Source organism: Lathyrus oleraceus, chromosome 5 (assembly GCF_024323335.1).
Source record: "Lathyrus oleraceus cultivar Zhongwan6 chromosome 5, CAAS_Psat_ZW6_1.0, whole genome shotgun sequence".
Lineage (NCBI taxonomy): Eukaryota > Viridiplantae > Streptophyta > Magnoliopsida > Fabales > Fabaceae > Lathyrus > Lathyrus oleraceus.
This window is the reverse complement of record NC_066583.1, coordinates 512,216,119-512,222,630: the sequence shown is the minus strand read 5'-3', so window position 1 is coordinate 512,222,630 and position 6,512 is coordinate 512,216,119. Positions and strand designations below refer to the sequence as shown.

Genomic DNA, 6,512 nt, shown 5'->3' with positions numbered 1-6,512 from the left:
ATTAATGTTGCTGTCACTTATAATTAAGTCAAAAACCATATTTTGAAAACAATAAAGTTGCAGAAACTCTTTTTAAGAAAATACTGACCGTTTTAAACACCCTTATCTCAAACTCTCGCTCTGTTGACTTAGGTTATATAATTAAATCCAAATGCTTAACTCTCGTCCTCACATTCAATCTTTAAAAATACTTTTTGGAAAAGGTCAGAATTTAATTAACTCTAAAACTTGCTCTCGCCCTGATCTAGAATTAATGCCTAACTTACACTGTCCAGTTAAAATCTCAAACTCTCGCTCTATTGATTTTAACTTCTTTATGTCTTTTACTTTTGTAAAAAATCTTGTTATTAAACCTGTAAGTTGAGACCATAAAAAGATTGATTTTGATTTTAAGTTTAGATAGACCGACTCAGTCTCGATCCCTTATTCTGCTTACTTTACATACCGATACCTAGGCAAATTAGCCAGACATGCTAAATAAACAAGAATTTATATCATGCATAAACAGACTCATTCCAGGCAGGCAATATGAATAAACAATAGAATAAAACATAAAAAATTAAATAACAATTAAAGAACCTGAATGCGTAATACAATGGTCTTGAACACTCCACCACAAGCCGGTAGGATTTGTTCTTCGATTCTTCAATTAAGCAGTAAAATAAATCAAGGAAATAAAACTCGAATATAACGTAAGGTTAAATCCGGTATAAAGTTGCACAGTAGTTTCCGGTGTAGAAACTATTATGCGAAAAATATCTAAAAGCTAAAAACGGGAAAGATAAATTGCAAGGGAAAAGAGAAAGTAAAGCTTGCAAAAGAAATAAATAAAATGAACAATGCTGGAAAGGAAGAAAAATAAGCAAAGGCGTGAAAGGAAAATTTGGCAGAGCTTTCGCAAAACTGAGCGTGCAAAAACTTGTTGTTCGGCAAAGAGAGGAGATGGCTATTTATAATAGCCTTGGTAACTGCCTTGCGTTTCCTACGAGTCTTCAGCATGGCTAAATACACGGCTTGGGAATAGGACACGAAGTCCTCAACGTTACTTCCATTCTTCTGAGAGCGTAACTTGCGCCAAAAAGCTAGTGGACTGGTGTGACGCTCGTCACACCATGTGTGACGTCCGTCACAAGGCTACTTCGCGTGACGCTCGTCACAACCCTTGTGACGCCCGTCACAGGGGCAACGTGCGCTTTCTTTTGGGCTGGGCTTGGTCTTGGTTATTTGTTTCCTTTTTATTGCTTTTTACACCTCCTTTTCTTCCTTTTTTCACTTTTGCTTCAAAATGGGTACCTGATGTAAATAGAAAAGAAATACTGCATAATATCTGATAAAATGGGATAAATTAAAGTAAATGATAATATAATCTAATTAAATTAAGTCTTAAAATGTGATATAATTTCATGTTATCACCTAACTACTCTTTTTATCCCTCATAGAACCTAGATCTAACTTGTTTGAATCATTAGATGTTTTAAGGGGGAAAGTCAAGTGTCGGGTCCTCAGGCTAGGTATGGCCGACAATCCAAGTACTTGAATGTTGTGTACAAGCACATACACCCCATTTTGCATTCCAATTTATTATGAAAATGGTTTTGAAAAAAAAACTTGATATTGGATCAAGTGTTTGATTTTATTATGAAAAGGTGTGAGTGAATAATAAAGGTGAGAGATAGAATAAGGTTGAGAAGAGAATGGAGAAGAGATGTAAATGATGGATCACAGAATGGATGGGGAATACTTGGCGTTGGATAAAATATTTGCGTTGCAATGGTGTGAGTTTTATTCGGAAAACAACTTGATGTTGAATCAAGTACCTTTTGTTTCTTTTGAAATGCTTTATTTATCGTTTTGTATTTTATCTTTTTTTTATTAACATGCATGGTGAACTAACTCGAAAGCAATAAATCTAAGCTATTACATGATCATGGGGTGGGGGACATTTGACCCACAATGGGGGGATGGATCCACACAATACAACATAAGGGAATAAAAAGAAAATACAAGTTACAAATCATGTGCCATGTCTAAACCATACAAGTGGCATGATACTTCAAACAACACAAACTAATGAATAAAAACAAGATGAGTAACTTGGATGGTTTAGATCTCTCATTCACATGTTAACACAAAAACAACAAATATGGTCAGTATGCATTAACAACATAGAATTAAAATGAATATTAAAATTCTAAATAGATGGATGAAACGTTGGAATTACGTAATGACCATGGACATGCTAACACATCATATCAAATTGAAATATCATTTTCAATTTGGTTATAATAACCAAAATAAAATGGACAATTCAATTAAATGGAATTAAAAGTCACACAATACATGAACATGACATATGGAATTAAAAGGGAATTACAATGATTTAATCCTAATCAACCCAAACATTTAATTGTTAAGAATGAAGGGAAAGTTCTAATCAAAATTAATATGTATAATCAAGTATTTTTGGGAATTTTCCATATGAGCTAATCAAAATGTTTAAAATCCCTAAACATTATTAATCTTTAAATCTAAACTAAAACTAACAATTAATATCTTTTATCATTTATAATCATGGTAAAAAAAGCTATTAAAAAATCAACATCAAAAGTTAAAACTGAAAGGAATGAAAAAAAACAATTAAATAAATAAATGGGCCAAGGGGTGCATATGTTGGAACTGTGGTGATGAAGCCAAAAGAGGCGCATGGGCCCTGGGTGTTAGACCCATTGAATTCTCTTCTGGTCAGGGGTAAGAAGATGAATTTTGGGGTGATGGCTAGAAGATCCAAGTTTAGGCCCACCTAAACAGACCAGGTCTGGAAGTGATTTCAGCACATGCTAAGAAAAAGAGCCAACAAACACATGTGGATCTTGATGATTGGATAAGGAATTCAAATGAAGAAATTAAACAGAAGTCAGTTTAGAGAGGCGGCTCAGGTCGACATCCTCTCCTCACCTCCGCGGACCACCGCGTCGGAAATCGCTTCCGGCGGCGATGGCCACAAAAATAGGAATCGAATACATCAACTTGTTCATCCCACCTCCATGATTCATTCTCAGACCTTAGGGCTATTGGTACTGATCCATACCCAACCTACCGGTAACTAGAAACGAAGAAAACAAGATGAAATTTAGAATGCCTACCGGAGTAGCTCGAAGGTGACGATGACAATGAAGTCTCAGGTAGGTCTTGTACTTCCTCCGCTTCCCTTTGAATCTCTTACTTCCTCCACTTTCTTCTTCTTCTTCCCTTCTGATTTGTGGTTGTAGTTGCTCTGAATCTTAGAGTGAGTCGTTGAGAGATTGAGATGTTGAATCAAGAGTGATGGAGATTGTTGCATAGAATGATCAGTGAATAGAGAAAGATGAGGATGAATGTTCAGGAGAATGAATTTTGTAGCTCCATGATGATAATGTATGGTTAGAGATTGAATGTGTAAGGGTGAAAAACTGATTGGAGATGATGAAGCAATATTCAATCAATGGAGTATGATTGAGGATGATTGGAATTGAAGAGTGATTCCAATCAAAATGGAAAGCGATGAATGTGTAACTGATTGGGATTTGAGAGTGGAAAAATGATTAAACTCCTCGAATGAAAGATTGGAGATTGAATTTATAGGTGGTTTAACATTGGGATTGGGGACTTTCAGTTAGGAGTTAGTTAGGAATTGAGGAATTCGATGTCAAGTTCTGTTATTCAGTTTTAATTTCTGATTTTTTTGGTGGATCCCTAGGCAGTTAGTTAGACAGCTGGCATGGTGGTTAGGGTAGTTAAGTTGGTTAGCTGAGGTTAGTTCAATTAGATTCAGTTATCCGTTGGAGAAGTTAAGGAGTGGTCATTGAAGGGTTATCGAAGATGGTTTATTGCGGGTTGTGTAGGAGTTATGGAGTTCGCGAAAGATGAAGAAGTGTGAGGGAAGTGAGAGTGTTATGAGGGAGTTTTGTACGGTTCTGCTATGGATTTTTCCAGGTCCTTTATTAGTTGAAGAGGGTTAGTTAAAGGTTTTGTCATACCAGTTTGTTACAGGTTATTGGAAAAATGGTTGAGAGAAAAAATGGAGGGTGAATTCGATTAGGTTGGTTCTGGGTGATTGAGTTGGATGAGAAGTTAGGTTGAATTCTCATTCTGTTATAGGTTATTAGCGGAAGGTTGGTGTCGCCGGCTTAGTTGCGCTTCTGTTGGAGGTTGCAAAGTTGTTACAGAATTGGAATTTTATCGAGTTGGTTCGCCATTCGGTTGGAGCTTTGGGTAAGTGTTACGGAAACAGTTGGAGTGAAGAAAAAGGGTTGAGCGGTTTTTTCTGTTGAGAGTTTGGTTATGGTTCTCTTAACTGAAACGTTCAGTGAGTTAGCATTTCGGTTAAGGGTTGTTATGGTTGGTTTCTGTCAGTTGGAGAAATCGGTTGAGATTGGCTAGTTGTGAAATCTGAGTTTCCAGTTTATATTCTTTTGCAGGGTTCTTCTTCCATAGATTGGCAATATGAATATGCGACAAGACTTGGCGGTGGACTTGTTCCATGATCTAGATAGTGGCTGCAGCTTTTCATGGATGGATTATGTCATCTAAGCGTGTATACTCATCATTGCTTCCAATCCTTCTTTGTTCCCACTACTTAAGCATAGTCTTTGTAAGGTAATGAAGAGGTTATCCATAAAGCTTCTTAATGGATGTGCCTAATTCCATCCATGAGGCAAATGGGATAACAGAGCCTCGATTACTCTTGGTTTTGGAATCTACTGCATGTAATCCGGATACATTGTTGCCCGTCTGATGATTACATCCGGGGAATTGATATTTATTGAGGGTATTAAGATCGGACTGTGGATTGTTGGAAGATTGGGAATAGGATTTGTAAGAAAGCCATCACTCGATACTGATGGAAATGACATCTTCTTTGTGGTCGAAGAACACACTCCCATTCCTTCAACTTCTTCAAGATAAGTGGTAGAATGATTTTCTGGTCCCCCGACATGATGGTTTCCTCCAATATTATGTCTACCCGATTTCAAAGATCATCCAAACATTGCAGCAGGTATGTTACGATTAATAAATGAAGTATCTGTTTTGATTTTTCGTGGTCACTTCGAAAATGCTAGGTGGTTGTAGAATGTTAGGAATATTTGTGAACCATTATGATATATGTTTGATGATATACATTGCCATGGACTTGGTGAATTACCTTGCTGTTATTGACTGTTGCAAATATGTTTTTGTATTTATTATGCAGTTTTTTTTGGTGTTATTGTCATGATCATTTGGGACGTTTCTTCACTTTGGAAAGCCCAACAGGTAAAATCATTTTCTGAAAAGAGAGATGAAGAAGTTGTTTTGTAGAATGCTAAAGGAACATGCTTCACCCTCTGAGTAATCTTTGCTCCAAGTATTGTTGCATAAGAAACATTGCTAAACTCACCAACATCGTAGGACTTTGTCAAGAAATCAGATAACATGATGGGATTAGACAGATGGGGAAGCACTGCTTGGTGAAGATTAATAAGAACCTCTTTGTACACATCAAGTGGAAGTGGCAATCTAAGATATGCAATCCAAGCTTTAGTAAATTTTAACTTCATATTCTTGGCAATTCTGTCAACAGACAATACATAATTTTCATGCTTCTTGGACTTAAGCTGCTTGTCATCCAGATCTCCGGAAAGCACTATATTATCACTTTTTGATACACTCCACATTTTGAAAGCATATGTATCATCAGATTTTCAAGAAAAGGGGCATGTGAAATGGTGTAGTATATATTATGGATGACCCTCAATATTTGAGCTCAATTGACTTTCATTAGTGCCATCTACACTTGCAGTTTTATCATCAATAACATCTTTTTCTTCCAAATTTCTAGCAAATTTTTCAAGACTTATGAATGTAAAATAACTGACATCAATATAGTTGAAATACTTTGATGTTAGTAAATCAATCAAAAATTCAGCAGAACTAGAAGAGTGAAGAATGCTACTGATAATTCTGTTATACAAAGAAGAATGAAAGGGTTGTATGTAATCAGAGCTCAAGATGTATGTGTATGGTTTATGTATGGAATTGTAGTTTCGGAAATTGGTTTCAAATGGTCATTTGAATAGAGTTGGAATTTTGGAAGTTGGTTTGAAATGTTCATTTGAATAGAGTTGGAATTTTGGAATTTGGTTTGAAATGTTTGGTTTTTTTTAATACATAAGTTGGTATGCATTAGAAAGTGACTTAGAATGTTTGTAATTGAATTTTGGTTGTGATCATTTGATGTAAAAAATAAAATTGGAATTTTGTATTGGATTGAAATTGTAATGGGATTTTGGATGTTTGAATAATTTGGGTTGACTTTGGTCAAAGTTGGCCAAAAGTTCAATTGTTGACCAAAGTCAATATTTGGTCAACATTTCCATTTTTTTTATTTCTCATGTAATGGATATTCCTAGCAATGTAGATGATTATTTGAATGAATTTGGTTTTTATTTATGGATGAAATTGATATGAGTGGAAATTGAAATGAACATGACTTG

General features: G+C 35.6%; 1 long non-coding RNA gene across 1 annotated transcript; it reads left to right on the top strand.

The window, feature by feature from the left end:
- The first annotated feature begins 2,838 nt into the window (after nt 1-2,838).
- Nucleotides 2,839-6,291, top strand: LOC127085913 (uncharacterized). The gene is made up of 3 exons (XR_007789310.1): nt 2,839-3,182; nt 4,458-5,035; nt 5,231-6,291. It is a non-coding gene; the product is annotated as an uncharacterized LOC127085913 (long non-coding RNA).
- Nucleotides 6,292-6,512: the final 221 nt, after the last annotated feature.